The following is a 20,450-nucleotide window of genomic DNA, read 5'->3' as shown; positions in this document are numbered from 1 at the left end:
GTGCTCACACAGACAGCACTTCAGAAACATTCTTGATCTCTGATGGCAGCTGGACCACCACAGGGCATGCACCAACACATGCCAAGTTCACACAGCTCTGCCTGCCCCACAGTGCAGCTCCACACCAGGGTGGGGGTGGCAGATGCTGAGGGAGAGATCAGATGTGAGGGATGAAGACACTCAGGCCCGAAGCACTGTCTGAACAGGGCTGAGGAAGCTACTACTGGTGCTTGCATAGGCAGCACATCAAAAGCAGCCTGGACCATTATCTGAGGCTAGACCACCACATCCCATACCTTGTCACAAGCTGAGAGCCCTCATGGTCCTCATGCTTCAGCACTGCTCCTGCCAGGGCCAAGGATGCCGGTGCTGGGATGGAGGGGAGGTCACATTTAAAGAGAGTGGAGCCAGCTTGGACCTGACCCTCAGGGCTTCTGCTCCAACAATTTGAGACCAGGGCCTGGATCTTCCTTTGATAGGTAATGACCCCTGAGCAGAGGGGCCTCCTTGCCTCACCCCTGGATCTGGCTCAAGTACCCCTCCATCTTCAGCCCCACATCGTACCAAGGTGATAGCTGCCAGCACACCCTGATGTAAGATGTGACTTGTGTTCATGTCAAATCCAGATCTCCTACCAAAGCCACTGGGCACAGGCAGACTGCATAGGGATGCTTCCACATATAGACACCACTACAAGACTGTAACTGTTAACTGTTTCACCTAAATTCAGAGAGACAGAGAAAGTTAAGCAAAATGAGAAAACAGGAAACTAGTCTCAACTGAAAAAACAAGAGAAAAATCCCTGAAAACATAATGAAACAGAAACAAACAACTTACCAGATAAAGAGTTCATAGCAGTAGTAATAAGAATGCTAACTGAATTAGAGGAACACAGTGAGACTTTTAACAAGGAACTAGAAAATATTAAAAACAACCAGTCAGAATTGAAGAATACCATAACTGAAATGAAAAACGTACTAGAAGGAATTGACAGCAGAACAAGGGATAAGGAGGAATGCAAAAACGACAGCACTTCAGAAACATTCTTGATCTCTGATGGCAGCTGGACCGCCACAGGGCATGCACCAGCACATGCCAAGTTCACACAGCTCTGCATGCCCCACAGTGCAGCTCCACACCAGGGTGGGGGTGGCAGATGCTGAGGGAGAGATTTAAGCTAAAATATCTTAAAATATCTCTGGGATAATACCAAGCATACCAATACTCCCATTACAGGGGTCCCAGAAGGAAAGGAGAGAGAGAAGGGGTAGACAGAATATTTGAAATTATGGCTAAAATCCTCACAAGCCTGAAAAACTACATTTAAGTGCAGGAAGCATAGAGTGTCCAGAACAAAATGAATTCAAACAGACCCACACCAAAACATAACAGCTAAAATGGCAAAAGTTAGAGAATTCTAAAAGCAGCAAGAGAAAAACCAAAGTCATGTGCAAGGAAGCTCCCTAAGGTTATCAACTGGTATCTTTACAAAAGCTTTGCAGGTCAGGAGGGAGTGCTGATATATTCAAAGTGCTGAAAGGGAAACATTTGCAGCCTAGAACACTTTACCCAGCAATACCATCATTCAGAACTGAGACAGAGAGAAAGAATTTCTCAGACAAACAAAATTAACAGTTCATCAATACAAAACCTACCCTAAAAGAAAATGTTAATGGTCTTCTCTAAGCAGAAAAGAAACTGCTCTAACAAAAAGTAAGGATCTAAGGAAAGGAAAAATTCTATTAGGAAAGGCAAATACATAGTAAGGGCTGAGGCTCAAACACTTAAATAAGCTAATATGAAGATTAAAAGACAAAAAAATGTAAAAGTGTAACTGCAAAAAATAATGAAGGGATAAACATGAAGATACAAAATATGACATCACAAAATGTGAAGGAGGGGAACAAAAAAACATAGATCTTTTAGAATGTGTTTGAACTTAAAGTAACAGTCTAAAATGAGTAGATATAGTTTATAGGTTAACATTTATGAACCTTGTAGTAACTACAAGTCAATACACTACAATACTAAACTAGAAAGAAAAGAATACAATCATATCACTAATGAAAATCAAACTACAGCGAAATAAATGAACAGAGAAGAACTAAAAATAACCAGAGAACAAGCAATAAAATAGTAATAAGTACACACTGGTGAATAATTACTTTAAATGTCAATGGACTAAATGCTCCAAAAGACATGGGGTGGCTGATTGGATAAAAAAACAAAACCTATCCATACGCTGCATACAAGACATTCATTTCAAAGCTAAAGACACACACAGGCTAAAAGTGAAGGGATGAAAAAAAGATATAAAAAGACAGCAGTAGTAACATTCACACCAGACAAAATAGCTCTTAAAGTTTATAATAAAGACAAAGAAGGGCATCATATAATGACAAAGGGATCAATACAAGAATCAATACAAGAAGAGGGTGTTATACTCAAGTATGCATCCAGTACAGGAGCATTTAAATATATAAAGCAAACACTAACAGACATAAAGGAAGAAATTCACGATAATACAGTAATAGTGAAAGTGAAAGTCGCTCAGTTGTGTCCGACTCTTTGCAACCCCACGGGCTAAACAGTCCATGGAACTCTCCAGGCTAGAATACTGGAGTGGGTAGCCTCTCCCTTCTCCAGGGGGTCTTCCCAACCCAGGGATCAAACCCAGGCCTCCTTCATTGCAGGCAGATTCTTTACTAGCTGAGCTACAAAGGAAGCCTGCAGTAATAGTAGGAGGCTTTAATATACTACTTATATTAATGGAGAGATCATCTAGGAGAAAAAAGTCAGTCAAGAAGGTCTTAAATAAATGACATAAATAATGTAAATAAAATGTAAATAAATGACTTAAATAAATAAATGACAAAATAGACCAGTTACACTTAGATATCTACAGGATCTTCCATCTAAAACACAGTAGAATACACATTCTGAAGAACACACTATGTGCACTTAAAGGATAGATGACATGCTAGGCCATGAAACTACTTTTGACAAATTTGATAGCACAGAAATTATATCAAGCATTTTTTTAACCAGAATGGTATGAAACTATGTCAATTACAGAAAGAAAAATGGGAAAGCACAAACCCATGGATACTAACAACATTCTATAAATACTATAAAACCATTGGATCCCTGATGAAATCAAAGAGGATATCCAAAACCACCTTGAGACAAACAGAAATGTAAACACAACTTTCCAAAATGTATCAGTTCAGTTCAGTCGCTCAGTCCATTCGGACTCTTTGCAACCCCATGTATTGCAGCCGCGGCACAACAAAAGCATTTTAGGAGGGAAGTTTACAGAAACATAGGCCCGCCTCAAGAAAAAAGAAAAACTTCAAATACACAATCAAACCTACCATCTAACTTTCTACCATCTAATTTCTAAAGAAATTAGAGAAATAACAAATGAAGCCCAAAGTCAGCAGAAGGAATAAGATCAGAGAGGAACTAAATAAAATGGAAACTAAAGAAACAACAGAAAATGATCAGTGAAATTAATAGCTGTTTATTGGAAAAGATAAACAAAATTGACAAACTTTAGCTAGGATCTTCAAGAAGAAAAGAGAGAGGACCCAAATAAACAAAATAGGAAATGACAGGAAAAATAACCACCAACACCAGAGATACAAAAAATCTTAAGAGAACGCCATTCACAGTTATGTGCCAACAATTTAAACAACTTAGAAGGAATGTACAAATTTCTAGAAACATTCAACCTTCCAAGACTGAATCAGAAAGACAATTTGAACCGACTGATCACTAGTAGTGAAATTGAATTTGTAATTAAAAACAACTCTCAGCAAAAAAAGGCCAGAATTCTATAGCTTGACAGTAACTTGTAACAAAATAGAGCTAATATTCTCAAACTATTCAAAAAAATTGAAGAGGACAGACACTCCCAAATTCATTCTGTAAGTCCACCATTATCCCAATACTCAAACCAAAAAAAGACAACACCAAAAAAGAAAAAAGAGAAAGAAAATTACAGGCCTATATCTCTGATGAATATGATGCAAACATCCTCAAAATATTAGTAAACTGATTTTATATATAAATATATACTGGTATATACACACACACAATATACAAAAAGGATTATACATCTTGATTAAGTGGGATTTATTTTAGGGATGCAGGGATAGTTCAATATTCACAAAAAAACATTACACACCAAGCCAACAAAAAGGATAAAAATCACGTGATCATCTCAACAGATGCAGAGAAAGCATTTGACAAAATTCAATATTCATTCATGATAAAAAAAAAAACCCTCAAAAATCATGTAAAGGGAACATATCTCAACAAAATAAAGTCCACTTATGACAAATGGACTAATACATCCACAGCTAACATACTCAACGGTGAAAAGCTAAAAGTCTTTCCTCTAAAATTAATAGCAAGATAGAAATGCTCATGCTTGCCACTTCTATTTAACACAATATTGCCAGTCACAGCAATCAGACAAGAAACAAAAGGCATCTAAATTGGAAAGGAAGAAGCAAAACTGTCACTATTTGTGAATAACATACTAAGTCTTTCACAAAACAAAAACTGACAGAATAAATGAATTCTGTAAAGTTGTAGGATGCTAGATTAATATACATAAATCTGTTGCTTTTCTATGAACTAATAATGAACTATGAGAAAGCAAAAAAAAAAAAAAAAAATCCAAAACAGTAACTTTTAAAATTGAATTAAAAAAAAAAAACAACTAAGGAATAAAACTTAACCAAGGAGGTGAGCCATCTATACACTTAAAACGTGTACCCCAGTGTTCATCGCAGCACTGTTTATAATAGCCAGGACATGGAAGCAACCTAGATGTCCATCAGCAGATGAATGGATAAGAAAGCTGTGGTACATATACACAATGAGTATTACTCAGCCATTAAAAAGAATACATTTGAATCAGTTCTAATGAGGTGGATGAAACTGGAGCCTATTATACAGAGTGAAGTAAGCCAGAAAGAAAAACACCAATACAGTATACTAACGCATATATACGGAATTTAAAAAGATGCTAACAATAACCCTGTGTACGAGACAGCAAAAGAGACACTGATGTATAGAACAGTCTTATGGACTCTGTGGGAGAGGGAGAGGGTGGGAAGATTTGGGAGAATGGCATTGAAACATGTATAATATCATGTATGAAACGAGTTGCCAGTCCAGGTTCAATGCATGATACCGGATGCTTGGGGCTGGTGCACTGGGACGACCCAGAGGGATGGTATGGGGAGGGAGGAGGGTTCAGGATGGGGAACACATGTATACCTGTGGCGGATTCATTTCGATATTTGGCAAAACTAATACAATATTGTAAAGTTTAAAAATAAAATAAAATTAAAAAAAAAAACACTATAAAACATTGACGAAGGAAACTGATGGTAAAAAGGGAAAGATATCCCATGCTCTTGGACTGGAAGAATCAATATTATCAAAATAGCTATACTATACAAAGCAACCTATAGATTTAATGCAATCCCTATCTAAATACTGAGGACATTTTTCACAGAAGTAGAACACATGATCCTAAAGTTTATATGGAACAACAAAAGACCCCACATTTCAAAGCAATCTTGAGAAAAAAGAACAAAGCTGGAGGTACCATGTGCCCTGACTTCAGACTATACTACGAAGTTACAATATTCAAAACAGTATGGTATTGACACAAACCCAGACATATAGATCTATGGAACAGAATCGAGTCCAGAAATAAACCCACACACTTACAGTCAATAAATCAACAAAGGAGGCAAGAATATACAATGCAGAAGACGGTCACTTTCATAAGTGGTGCTGAGAAAACTGAACAGCTACATGTAAAAGAATAAGCTTAGAGCATTTCCTCACACCAATACAAAAGTAAACTTAAAACTGAGTAAAGATCTAAATGTAAGATCCGAAGCTCTAAAATTTCTAGAAGATAACATAGGCAGAGAACTCTTAGACATAAATTTTAGCAATATTTTTTGTGGTCTCCTAAGGCAAAGGAAATAAGAGCAAAAATGAACAAATGGAACCCAATTAAACTTAAAAGCTTTTATTCAGCAAATGAAATCTTTGACAAAAATGAACAACCTGCTGAATGGGAGAAAGTACTTGAAAATGATATGACAAATAAGGAGTCAATATCCAAAGGATATAAACAGGTCATACAATTAATTAAAAAAAAAACTTGATTAAAACATAGGAGGAACTCAAAGAAGACATTCAGATGGCCAACAGGCACATGAAAAGATTCTCAACATTACTAATCATGGATATGCAAATCAAAACCACAGTGAGAAATCGCCTCACACCTGTTACAATGCTGCTGCTGCTGCTGCTGCTGCTGCTAAGTAGCTTCAGTCGTGTCCGACTCTGTGTGACCCCATAGATGGCAGCCCACCAGGCTCCCCCGTCCCTGGGATTCTCCAGGCAAGAACACTGGAGTGGGTTTCCATTTCCTTCTCCAATAAGTGAAAGTGAAAAGTCAAAGTGAAGTCACTCAGTCATGTCCGACTCTTAGCAACCCCATGGACTGCAGCCTACCAGGCTCCTCTGTCCATGGGATTTTCCAGGCAAGACTACTGGAGTTGGGTGCCATTGCCTTCTCTGACCTGTTACAATGGCTATCATCAAATCCTGGAAATGGTGTAGTGAAAAGGGTTCTCAGTGTTGATGAGAATATAAATTGGTGCAGCCACTATGGAAAACAGTGTAGAAGTTCCTCAAAAAACTAAAAATAGAACTATCATCTGATTTAAGTAATTACACTCCTGGGTATGCAAAAAAAAACAAAAAAAAAAACCTTGAAAACACTCATTCAAAAAGATATATGCACGCCAATGTTCATAGGAGTGTATTTACAATAGCCAAGATACAGAAAAAACCAAAGTGCTGTTGACAGATGACTGGATTAAGATGTGGTATATATACACACACAATGGAGTATTACTCAGTCACGGAAATGAATGAAATTCTACCATTTGCAACAATGTGCATGGACCTAGGCTGCTGCAGCCAGCACAGCAGGTAGGGATTGAAAGTGGTCAATGCATAGTTTGGGAAAAAGAAACTAGAGACAGAAGTAAAGTTTTAAAGATGGGACTGGGGGACTCAAGACCTCTTGGTCAAGAGCCCTGTTGCTTGGAGCCGCATCACTTTTATTTAGTGTCTTGGCAAGCAGAAAGCATATGTTGTGTTACAATGAAGTCAGCCTCCTGTGTCCCTGGTCACGTCTCCCATTTTATTGATTACTTTAACCTATCTTTGTTATTTTCTTGTACAAGGGCTCTCACCTAGCCGGAGGTCATAGACCGACATATGCCTTGGGAAAACATCTTCACGTGTGCACAGGCAGTGCTCTGAACTTGCACTGACCTGGCGTTCCAAGGTCCACACTATGTTTTGCCTTAGCTTAGCAGGGCATGACAACCCCAACTGATCAACCCAATGTACTTTTATTTGGGTTATGCTGTATTGCTATATTTTGCTTTTATTCTTTTCCCATGGTGATTTTTTTCATGGCTTAGCCAGAGCAACAGGCAGCTAATTATTAACCCTGGCACTAGGCAGCCCATGCTTACTGAGTAAGTTACGCTTATTGAAATAAGTCAGAGAAAGACATATACTGTATGCCATTACTTACATGTGGAATAAAAAAACACATATATATAGGAAAACAGACTCAGATACAGGGAAGAAACTAGTGGTTACCAACAGGGAGAGGGAGGGACAAGGCACAAGATAGGGATAGAGGATTAAGAGGTAGGAGATACTAAATACAAAAAAGCTACAAGCATATATTGTACAGCACAAGAAATATAGCCAATGTTTTATGATTATTTTAAATCGAATATAATACATAAAAATTTTAATTAGTACATTGTATGCTTGAAAATACTATGTATCAACTATACCTCATTAAAATTATTTTGATATTATAAACCCTTGAAACTCTCAGGGATGCCCCAAAAGTCCTTGATTAAGACATCGAGAACCACTGCTGAGAACGAGAGAGACTAGAGTCCCAATATAACTGCATGGAACAGAACATGCTAATCCCCATAACCAGACCACCTACCAACATATACCTTCATGTGAATTATAAATAAATCTCCCATCTTCAGTTAGCCACTGTACTATGATCTCCATTTATGCCATCAAACCAACATCCTAAAACAATCATTTGACTGGCAGGGTTGTTTTTCTTAAGACAGTTAAGAATGAAGTGATATTTCTCATACAAAGTGTGAACTAAAAGTGGGATGTAAACTGCAGATTTAGAAAGCCTCCACTATCAAAATAAATGGGAGGAAGTGCCTCTCCTTATGGAAGTTAGGAATGTTCCCAAGCTTTCAGATCTGAAGCGTGCCTCTTTCATCTTGTCTGGTCCACTTTGCTCACTTAGGATACTTGCTGGCCCAGTAGGTAAATAAGTCCATGAAGAAAAGGAAAGTTTTTAGTAGAAAATTGATGTGATCAGAACAATGCTCAGAAAGATCCATCTCACAGCCCTGGACAAGTGGACTGGAAGCAGAGGGGCTAGCACTGGAACAGCCAGGCAGATAGAAGGTGCCCTAAGAGTCTGAGTGAACTCCAGGAGTTGGTAATGGACAGGGAGGCCTGGCGTGCTGCGATTCATGGGGTCGCAAAGAGTCGGACACGACTGAGCGACTGAACTGAACTGAAGACTCTAGGGGAATAGTAAGTCAGGATTAAGTCAGTGGAGAAGAGGAGGAGGGGAACGGATTGAAAGTATTCATGCCTGGATCACAGGTCCTACACCGCAACAGAGAGCCATGGCACAGAGCACAGGCCAGCTCTGCACACAGAATATTCCTTAGGATGACTTATCTTCAGAACCCTGCCTGCTGGTCCGGATCATATCAGAAGATGCAGGATCCCTTTAAGTCTTTTCCAAAGCTGCCTAAAGCTGATCCCATGTTTCTCTCCCCGTAGCTGAATCAGTCCATTCTCCACCTACCCACACCAAGGGATCTGAAGCAGGTGGCACACTTGGTCACATCTTACCTCATAGGTGGCAGCAGTAAAAAGAACTGCCCCTCTCAGGCTGTCTGCATTATAAGCTCACCGAAAGTTCCCACCTCCCAGTCCTGAGGAGGGAACAAGGGGGTCATTGCCCTTACCTGGGTCCAGGACATCCTTGGTGGTTCTTTGAATTTGTCACAGGTCCTCCTTCCTGCAATCTGGAATGAAATATTAGTGTGCTCAGCAGTTGGAAGGATAAAAGTCAACTGTACAGACTGTTCACAATCTACCAGGTACACCTTTAAGTGCCTTATATATGTGAAGTTGTTTAATCCTCACAACCACCTTTTAAGACAGGTAGTAGTATTGTCCCCATGGTACAGATGAGGGACCCTAAGCACGGGATATTGAATAACTTGCTGAGACTGTATATCTAGTAACTAAAGGGCTTGGATTTAAACCAGGTCATCTGTCTCCAAAAGCCTGCATGCGGTCTTAACCGTGACATTCGACCATCTCAAATATGGTATCCAGGGATCAAGCCTGGGTTCCAGAGGATAGTCGTTCCCAAGAATGTGAGAAAAAGAAAAGGCAGGGAGGATTTGATATTATATTCACAGCACCTAATACCCAAGCAAACAGAAGTGGAGGGAAAAATCAATTTGATTCTTTGTGCCTTTATAGCACACGCCCCAATTCATCAGATCTCCTGTGTCAGAGATAGGATGGAATTGAATGCAAGTCTAAACTGATGAGTCTGGACTGCTGGACTATTGGTTTTAAATCCAATCAGGAGCTCTCATTTATAGCCTGCTGAACATCTGGAAGAAGTATTCCTGGTTCTAGGTTGCTACTGGGCTTCTAACTATGAAACAGAGCAGGACCCTATGGTTCTTTCCCTGACCATGTTTTCCCACCTGCCTTCTGTCTGTGAAAAAAACTTTAGCCAGAGAATAAGTCTAATCAGAGAAGTGAGAAAATGCACAAAGGAAAACTGTCCAACAAGAATAAATAATAATAGTTTAGTCACTAAGCACAGTTAAGGACCTTTAGTTCCTCCTCAAGGGTTACAGATGATATTCTGAGCCATATCCTGTGAGCTGTCTTATGGGTTCTGAAACCCTACCAGATGAAAGCAGTTAACTGACTACATGATGACCAAATCGAAGCCATGACATAAACTACTTCATTTTACACAGTTCTGAGGCCCCAAAGAAATGGGAACAAACCGACCCTGGAACTGAAAATTAACTGTACTTAAAACAATCAAGTTGATGCTGGTCAGACCACTGATGACCAATTTCAAGATGACTATCTGAGCTGACTGTGCTATTTCTGCATGTAGTCCTCTTTCCATCTATAAAAGCTCTTGTTGACTGACAAAGTGTGAAGGGAGTCAGCTTTTGGACAGGAGTCTGCCCCCCATCCCCATGCTAGCATCTGAAATAAAGCAAACTTTCCCTTCCACCAATCTTGCCTCTTTATTGACTTTTGAGTGGTGAGCAGCCAGACTCCACTTTCAGTTACAATTACACACTCAAAAACGAATCTCTCACCAGGGCCAAGCCCTCAGCGTGCTCACAGCCCAGCCTGTGTGCTCTGAGGACACCAGCAAAACCCTCTACTCTCTCTCCACCGAAGAGCTGCCTGATAGCCAGGGTCCTCAAATCTCTAGGTTTTATCAGTAGATGAAATAATTTGGCACAGTGGGTCAAAGGCCAAAGGCCAGTGGGTGTTTTCCTTCCAGAATGATCTTGAGTTACTTGCTGAATCCATGTTTACGCCCTTAGCAGCCAGGCCAATTTTCTACATTTTAAAAATACTGACTCAAATCTTAACAACACTCATATCTTTTCCTCCTGCAAGAGACAGAATTTCCTTTCTGGAGTTTTCATGAAACCCTGACCATACTTTACTTTAGCACTTACTAAATCACCCTATTATTGATTGTTTAAAGAGCTGTTTTTCTACCAGATTATGAGCCTCTCTAAGGCAACTGTAACCAAACCAGGTGCTTTTTTGCTTGACAAACAGCAAGCCCACACTCTGATACTGAGGTTTGCAAGTGAAGTTAGGGTCTATTTACAAGGCAGCCAAGCAAGGACACAGGAGAACAAATCTCAAAATCAGCCTGCCCCAAGGTAAATTGGCTCGGGGTTCTATGCAGGTGTAACCAGGCTACAGGCCCATACATGTTCTAAGGGCAGAGTTTGAGGTTCTTTGATGTCAAAGGTCATCGAGCTCAAACACTTGTGTGCGCCCAATTGGAGGGTCCGTGTTGCTATAACCCTAATATCTACACATAAAATTGATGCTAAAATCAGCACCAAGATTCCAAAAAAGCATCAGTGGGATATGCAGAATAATCACACTTTTAACCAGTTCATCTTGATCAAGACACAGCTGACTTCAAGTTCCCAGAAAACAACACAGACAAACATCTTATTGTTTATGTGCCGCTGGGAGGACAGGCAAGTCTTCACACAACCTTCATTAGTGAAGGCAGGTGAAATGGATTTCACTAATTATTACCCACAGTTTCACAAAGACTATGCTCCATCTATCTTGGAGGCTCTGTGGCTTTATACATAGTAGGTTCCACAGCTAATGAAAAAAAGAATGAAAAGTGAGAATGAGAGGCAGATAATGGTGTTCAGACCTTTATATGATTCAAAATGTCCTGAGAATAACCCTCCTGTCCCCCAAAATCTCCTTCCTGGCCCTGCTTCTTTCTGTATGTGACTTTCTATCATAATTAAGGAGCTTTGAAAACATAAATAGCACTGGGAAAATAATTCCTCAACCCATAGCTATTAATATAAGATGGAAATATTTTTAAAAGGTGATTTGTGGGGTAGAGACTGTGAAAGATTGGGCTGTGATGATGCCCACACAGGTTATGTCAGGCAGAAGGGAAAAAGCCAGAGATGGTAAATGTCTCAGTAGGTGGAGGGGAAGAGTAAGGGGAGGGGATGAGGGAATTTAAGGCAAATTTCCTTACATCATAATTGTCTCTAGAGCTAGTAGTCCAGAAAGTAAAATATTATTCTGCATATCTCATTGATGCATTTCTGGAATCCTGGTGCTTATTTTCATGTCAATTTTATGTGTAGATATCAGGGTTATACCAACTAATCTAATTCTCTTGGAAATGTGGGACAGAGTGAACCAAACTGTTGAAGTGTATAATTCAGCACTTTCAAGGCCAAAGCAAATGCTCCTTAATTTTTTCTGAATAAATTCACTAATCAATTCACTGGATGAGCCACATTTCCTTTTCACAGCCAAATTCCAAACAGCATGATGATTCTTCAGTTCCCATTGGTAGTTTAGCCTGGATTGGGTTATGCTATATGACTTTGTGGCCTAGTGGGCACCTGGAGACCTCCATGACTGCAGGGACCTGGAAAAACAGAACATGGAGCTGCTGTGCGCTGGAGATGGGAGGCTCATTTCTGCAGACTGCCTAGCCACCACTTTCCGCCCACTGTCATTTGCTTCTCCCCCTCCCTGTTGCTTACCTTCAGGGTCATTTACTCTTCCAAAGCCACCTGCTCCTCCTTGCCTTGGAGTTTCTAGGTGCCAGCTCTCTAAGGTTTGACCTCAAGACCTGCCAACTCGGAGCTGGGATGGCATTTCCCATCTGCAGCAAAAGCCATTTCAAAAAGCAGAGTGAGAGAGCCCTGGGCTTCTCACATCTTCCTTGATGGATGTGTTTGTGGCTGCAAAAACCAATTACTGAAGCTCAGCTGTAAGAAATGAAATGTATTTAGTCACAGGTAAAGTTCATGAACACGGTATTAGCTGCAGAATGTGTGTGGTGGCATCTTTTACAAATGAATGCATAGCCTTGATCCTGCTCCTTTTACAAATAAGCCATCTTCAGAGCGATACTGACGGCAAAAACAGAAGTGAGTCTATTGTCCTGGCAGCCTCAAAGCTGCTCAGAATAACGAACTATGGCGCATAGCACTTTATCTTCATCAGAATTTTCCTCTGCTTGTTTATAGCATCTGACATGCCCATATTCCCTTGGGATCAAACGGGCTTATAGCCCGGCAGGACAAACTCTTTCCTCCACACTTTCTGGTTTAATATTTGAAGCTGTTGCACCAAAAGAAATTTAATTTATTTTTATTCTTAATTTAATTTAATTTATTGCAAAGAGAGAACGCAGAAAGCAGGTGAGGGCACATACAGCTACCAATCTGACTCTCCCAGCACCAGTCTGAAAAATGACTGTATGCTCTCTTTCGACTACCCCAGAATGATGATTTGGGAAACCAAGGACCAAACTATCAGACTTAGTTCCCCTGTTTACCCTAGATACAAACTTTGGTGAAAATTTTTTTTTTTTTAATTGAGAAAGCAACATTTCACAAAGACTATGCTCCATCTATCTTGGAGGCTCTGTGGCTTTATACATAGTAGGTTCCACGGCTAATGAAAAAAAGAATGAAAAGTGAGAATGAGAGGCAGATAATGGTGTTCAGACCTTTATATGATTCAAAATGTCCTGAGAAATTGTGCTTCCCAAGAGAAGTTAAACCTGGCAGACTACTCAATATCAAATGTTACTCTAGGTAAAAAAGAAAAGCTCTTTAAAACCTAAAAGGACCTTGAAGAGGCTTTGAGAAGCCAGCCTTTTCCTCCTTGGTTTGCCTCCCAACAGAAGGGTCGTGGACTTACCAGGCTGAGGGCTGGTTTCCACTGCCAGCTCTCTTATCCATACTGCTGGATGGTACTAGACTAATCCTACAATATTTTTGAATTGCTTTTAACCCTTTGTTCTTTACTTTCTACTTGGAGCCACTATGGAGATTAAAAAAAAAAAATGTCTGAAGAAGTTTAAACTTGAAAAGAGAATGTTAACGAAACTTTGCAAATGCTTGCAGAGACCTTCATCCACTCAATTCTTCTCACTTTTGGCCAATGTGTCAGTGCTTCCTTTGCTGGGTGGGAAAAAAAGCTTGTGTGTTTTCTTGTTCTCCCTCTAGTCTCTTCAAAATTCCATCTCTATATGAGTAGACTTTTTATGAGCTCAGGTGGTGTCTAGCCCGTCTTTCCCAGGATAATTAGTCAACCTGGATCCTGAAATCCACACTCTCTTCTTTCCCTCCAAGACTCTGCTCCATCACATTGTATCCTCCCTGGTATCTTCAGTGTCTACTCCTGCCTTGTCTCCCCTTCCCAACTGCCTGCAGACATGTACACACCTGTGCCTGGGAAGCTCTCCCAAGCTATCCTGCTACTGTACTTCTGCTTTTCCTTACCCAGACTCTTGACCAAATGCCACCCAGTATCCGCTTCCTGTAACAGTAATGCTAATAACAAGAAATGGTGTTATGGAACCAGGTTCATTTTGCCTGATGTACAGCAAGCTAAAATGCTAGGGTATCAAGCTCTGCGGCAGAGGGGGTTTATTCACAAGGCAAGCCAAGCAAGGAGATGGGAGACAGTCTCAGCTCTGTCTTCTAGAAATCAAGTGGCATGGGACATTTATGGGATAAAAAATAAAGAATCATAATGGTCTGGGGTGTGCAAAAAGGTGATTAGGAAAATGCGCGGTCATCATTGTTGTGCACAGGCTTACCTAAGCTACAAGCCTCTGCATGTTTAAAAGAAAAAAAAAATAAAGGCATTTAGCATGATCTGAGGGTGGAGTTTTTGGCTCTCTAACATCCAAAGATCACTGAGCATACACTCACGCATGCCCAGCTGAAGGGTCAGTGGTCTTATCCAGTCTTACCCAGTTCAGTTGGAACCAGACACAGCTGACTCCAAGTTCCTGGAAAACAACTCAGGCAAATATCTTATTGTTTAGTCTACTTTCCACCTGGAGGACATGCAAGTCTACTGTAGATGACATTGATTAGTAAAAGCAGGTGAAATGGATTTGATGAATGACTACTCACAGTTTCAATGATAAATAGCATTTGAGTGCCTACTCTGTGCCTATACATTAGGCAATGTATATACATTGTCCTTTAGCCTCACAAAAACCTCGAGAGTTAGCTGCTATTTTTATCATTATTATCTCCATTCTAAAGATGGAGACATGGAGGCATAAAGGAGTTAAACAACTTGCACAAGATCACACAGCAAGCCTGGAGACTCAATTGAAATCCAGGTGGTCTGCTCTCAGGACCCTCAGTTTCCACCACTATCTTGTACCTCTCTTTTGTTCTGCAGTCAGCCCTCCCAGCATTCTGAACCCATAGGCAGGAAGAGCACTGGTCTCATAAGAGCTGAACCCACTGACATTATCAATTTCTCATTCTCATCAATCTTTCTGCAGTATCTGACGTGGTTCATCTTCTGTTCGCATCTTCTTTTTGACCCTCTTCTCTCATTTGGCTTTCGAAGCACCGTATTATTTAGTTCTTATCCATTCTCTCTGACCTTTATTCTCTTCACTAGCTCCATTTTCTGCTCTTAATAATTACAAATATGCCAAGTTTTAGTCATTGAGACTTTGCCACTATCAATAGAAAGTCGCTCACCCCATGTCTTCGACTGTGTTAGCTGCCAATGAATCTTAGTTCTATAGCTTCAGTCTCATCATCCCTCCTGGCACCAGGCTTGAATGTCCAACTGAATGGGGAACTTTTCCACTAGATTGTATCACCTCTATTTTAAATGCAGTATGTTAATATAAATGAATCATATTTTCTCCAAGTTGCTGGAGCATTGTTCTTCTCTGCTCTTTTTCAAATGGTGCTATTACTTGTCTAGTCACTGGGCTTAAAAATGTGGATGTCATCTCTGAAGGCTCCCTTCTTGTCACCACTTAGCATTATCTACTCAAAATTAAGTCTTTTCAGTTCTTACTTTCATGATGAACACAACTTTCTCTTCTATTCCATTCTCTTTCCAGTGTCAGCACCCTAAAAGATGTCCTTATTAGCTAATGTTTATCCTACAGTTTAAGACAGTCTTTGACCTTCTTGTCTCTCTTGCAGACCCCAATCCATATGGCTGGCTGCCAAAATGTCATCAATCCAAAACACTATTTGCATCACATTATAACCCTGTTCGTAAATCTAAAGAGGCTTCCTATGAGAAAAGCCCAAACTCATTAGCCTGGCATTTAATGCCCTCTCTGCTGCTGCTGCTGCTAAGTCGCTTCAGTCGTGTCCGACTCTGTGCGACCCCATAGACGGCAGCCCACCAGGCTCCTCCATCCCTGGGATTCTCCAGGCAAGAATACTGGAGTGGATTCCTCCTCCATTGGAGGAGGACATTTTCCCCTCCAATGTCCTCTCTAATTTGACCATAATTGGCCTTTCCCATTTTCTGTCCTCTACTCCAAGTCAGTTCTGCCTATATCCAAATATTTTCAGCTCACACTTGTGTCCACATCATGGCTTTCCTTTCCTGTGGTGATGCCCTTGCTTTTCACAGACTACTACCCTTTCAGGATTCAGCTTTGGTTCTTGTTTCTTCAATCAATATGCTATGACCACATTCTCCTAGAAATGATCTCCTTCCTCTGAATTCTACAGTAATGATCATCTATGTTATCAATTTAGCACTAAGCATTTCCTGCCTATATTTTCATAGGATATGATCTCCTTGCCAACTTTTTTTTTTTTTTAACACATTGTGCAGGTGTTAGATCTAGGTACTAAAATAGGTATTTTAAAGTCATATTTTAATAATATATTGAGAATTCGGTATTTTCTCAGGGCTGTACAGATGAAGCAATTGAGTCTCTGAGAAGTTAAGTAAATTGGCTAAGGAAGCTGCTAACATGAATCTAAGCAGGGATTTTAACCAGGGAATAAGACCCTGAGGCCCATTCTCTTTCTGTTGCAGCATACCATGTCCTTTCAGCTGCCTGGAGTGCAATGACCCAATTTTATATCTTTTTGTATATTTCATGGTACCCAGCAAAGGTCTTGAGTATACTGCTCAAAAATGTTTCTGTTTGAAAGATGTGCTGCCAAAAAATAAAATTACCTGACATAAAAAGCATTGATCCTCCATAGGAGCCCCACTGTCAACACAGGGAAGAAGGAGCCTGGATCTGTCATAGCATCCTCCTTGTCAGTGGGCAAGGCTGCAGCCACAGTGGGTTCTATTAACTTTGTGGGCATGAACACACAGAAGTAGGGCTAAAACCTGAGCTAGTTACCAGCAATCCACTGTGGGCCCAGGGAGGCAGCTCTGTTGGGTTCTCCCTCTGGCAGATTTTGGGACCAGGACTTTGTACATGGTCCTGAGTCTGTGGGTTCAGGAGATGCAGCTCCCGTGGATTTATGTGCTGGTGGCTTTATGAGCATGCATGCATCCAGTAACTTCATGAAAAAATTTGTATCACACCAAGTCAGCTAAGCTGCTACTGAATTCATGACCCACAGAAATAATGAAATAATTAATATTTGCTGTTTCAAGCTGGGGGGGGGGGGGAACCTCCTTGCAAACAAAAATCCAGGACTGGGGAATTCTACCAAACATACAAAACAAACAAACAAACATACTCTCAAACTCTCGAAAAAGGTTAAAGAGGAAGGAACACTCTCAAAGTCGTTGTATGAAGCTACCAAAACCCTGATAACAAAACCAGACAAAGATACTACCAAAAAAGAAAATTACAGGTCCATATCACTAAGTATTTTTTTAAAAAGTAAGATTATAGCATCCAGCCCTATTATTTCATGGCAAATAGAAGAGGAAAATGTGTAACTAGTGACAGATTTCCTCTTTTTGGGCTCTAAAATCACCACAGATGGTGACTAGAGTCATGAAATCAGAAGACAATTACTTCTTGGCAGGAAAGCTATGACAAACCTAGACACTGTGTTGAAAAGCAGAAACATTACTCTGCCAACAAAGGTCATATAGTCAAGGCTATGGTCTTCCCAGTGGTCACGTATGACTGTGAGAGCTGGAACATAAAGAAGGCAGAATGTCAAAGAATTGATGCCTTTGTACTGCGGTGCTGGAGAAGACTCCTGAAAGTCCCTTGGACAGCAAGAAGATTAAACCAGTCAATCTTAAGGGAAATCAACCCTGAATACTCATTGGAAGAACTGATGCTGAAGCTCCAGTATTGTGGTTATCTGATGCAAATAGCCAACTCATTGGAAAAGTCCCTGATGCTGGGAAAAACGGAGGGCAGAAGGAGAAGAGGATATCAGGGGATGAGATAGCCGGGTCGCACCACTGATGCAATGGACATGAACTTGGGCAAACTCTGGGAGATGCTGAGGGACAGGGAGGCTTAGGATGCTGCAGTCCATGGGGTCTCAAAGAGTCAGACGTGACTGGGCAACTGAACAACAACATCACTGATGAATATAGATGCAAAAATTCTCAACAAAATATTAGTAAACTGAATTTAACAACACATAAAAAGGATCATATGCCATGATGAAGTTAGATTTACTCCAGGGTCACAGGATGGTTCAACATATGCAAATCTATGTGATACAGATCAGCAAAAGACAGATCAGCAAAAGACAAAAGCCATGTGATCATTTCAACAGAAGCAGAAAAAGCATTTGATAAAATTCAACATCCATTCATGATAAAAACTCTTACCAAAGTGAGAGTAGAGGAAACATATCTCAACATAATACAAGTCACTTAGGACAAACCGCAGCCAACATAATACTCAATGGTGAAAAGCTGAGAGCCTTTTCACTAAAAATCTACAACAAGACAAAGATGGCATTTTACCACCTCTATTTAACAAAGTATGAGAAATCCAAGCCACAGTAATCAGACAAGAAAAAAAAAGTATCCAAACTGGGAGGGAAGAGGTAAAATTTTCATTATATGAGATGACCAGTACTCTATGTAGAAAACCCTAAAGACTCCACACACAGAAAATTATTAGAACTGATAAGTAAATTCAGCATGGTAGCAAGATACAAGGTTAATATACAGAAATTTGTAGAATTTCTCTATACTAACAATGAGATACAGAAAGAGAACATTAAAAAAAACCCTTTTAAAATCACATCAAAAAAATAAAATACTAGGAATAAACCTAACCAATGAGGTGAAAGACTTACATGCTGAGAACTATAAAACACTGATAAAGGAAACGGAAGGTTATTTAAGGAAATGGAAATATATCCCATGCTCTTGGTTTAGAAGACTTAATATAGTTAAAATTGACATACTACCCAAGGCAATCTATAGATTTAATGTGGTTTCTATCAAATTACCATGACATTTTCCACATAACTAGAATATATAATCCTAAAGTTTATACAGAACCACAAAAGACCCAGAACTGTCAAAGCAATCCTGAGGAAAAAGAACAAAGCTAGAGGTATCACCCTTCCAGACTTCAAACAATACTATAAAGCTACAGTAATCAAAACAGCATGGTATTGGCACAAAAACAGACGTACAGATCAATGGAACAGAATAGAGAGCTCAGAAATAAACCCACACATCTTCAGTTAAAGGAGGCAAGAATATATAATGGGGAAATGACAATCTCTTGAGCAAGTGGTGTTGGAAAAGCTGGACAGCCAAATGTGTTAGAACACACCCTCACATCATACATAAAAATAAACTCAAAATGGCTTAAAGACTTAACTATAAGACACAACACCATAAAACTTCTAGAAGAGAACATAGGCAAAATATTCTCTGATGTAAATTGTAGCAACATTTTCTTATATCAGTCTCCCAAGGCAATAGAAATAAAAGAAAAAATAAACAAATGGGAATTAAAACTTACAAAACGTTTGCACAGCAAAGGAAACCATAAACAAAACGAAAGGACCACCAATGGACTTGTAGAAAATATGTGCAAATGATGTGACCAACGCAGGATTAATTTCCAAAATATACAAACAGCTCATACAACTAAATAACAAAAAACAAACAACCCAATCAAAAAATGGGCAGAAGACCTAAACAGACATTTCTCCAAGGAAGACATATAGATGGCCAATAGGCACATAAAGAGATGCTCAACACAGTAATTACTAAAGAAATGCAAATCAGTGCTACAATCATATACCAACTCACATCTGTCAGAACGGTCATCTCAAAATGTCCATAAATAATAAATGTTGGAGAGGGTGTGGAGAAAAGGAAAAGTGAGCTCTCCTACATTGTTGGTGGAAATGTAACTTGGTGCAATTGCTTTGGTGCAAACACTTTGGAAAACAGTATGGAAGTTCCTTAAAAAACTAAAAATGGAATTACTATATGACCCAACAATCTGACTTCTGGGCATATATCCAGAAAAGACAAAAGATCTAGTTTGAAAAGATAGAAGCACCCCCAGTGTTCATGAGGGTGTTATTTATAATAGCCAAGACATGAAAGTAACCTACATATCTATCAGCAGAGGAATGGATAAAGAAAATGTGGTACATATATATAATAGAATTCTACTCAGCCAAAAAAAAAGAATGAAATAATGCCATTTGTAGCAGCATGGATGGAACTAGAGATTATCATACTAAGTGAAGGACACAAAGACA

General features: G+C 39.8%; 1 long non-coding RNA gene across 2 annotated transcripts in view; it reads right to left on the bottom strand.

Annotated features, from left to right (window-relative positions):
- The window catches only part of LOC147378477 (uncharacterized), a 97,845-nt gene that overhangs the window by 48,064 nt on the left and 29,331 nt on the right, over positions 1 to 20,450 (bottom strand). For both annotated transcript variants that reach the window (XR_015147238.1, XR_015147239.1), the window contains exons 2-3: positions 12,516 to 12,743; positions 9,153 to 9,212 (exon numbers count right to left, since the gene is read on the bottom strand). This is a non-coding gene — a long non-coding RNA (uncharacterized LOC147378477). The remainder of the gene's footprint in view (positions 1 to 9,152; positions 9,213 to 12,515; positions 12,744 to 20,450) is intronic.

Source organism: Bos grunniens, chromosome 2, assembly GCF_055505025.1.
Source record: "Bos grunniens cultivar Pamir isolate PY7600 chromosome 2, Bosgru_T2T1.0, whole genome shotgun sequence".
NCBI lineage: Eukaryota > Metazoa > Chordata > Mammalia > Artiodactyla > Bovidae > Bos > Bos grunniens.
Note: the sequence above shows the minus strand (reverse complement) of the source record. Positions and strands in the feature narration are given on the sequence as shown.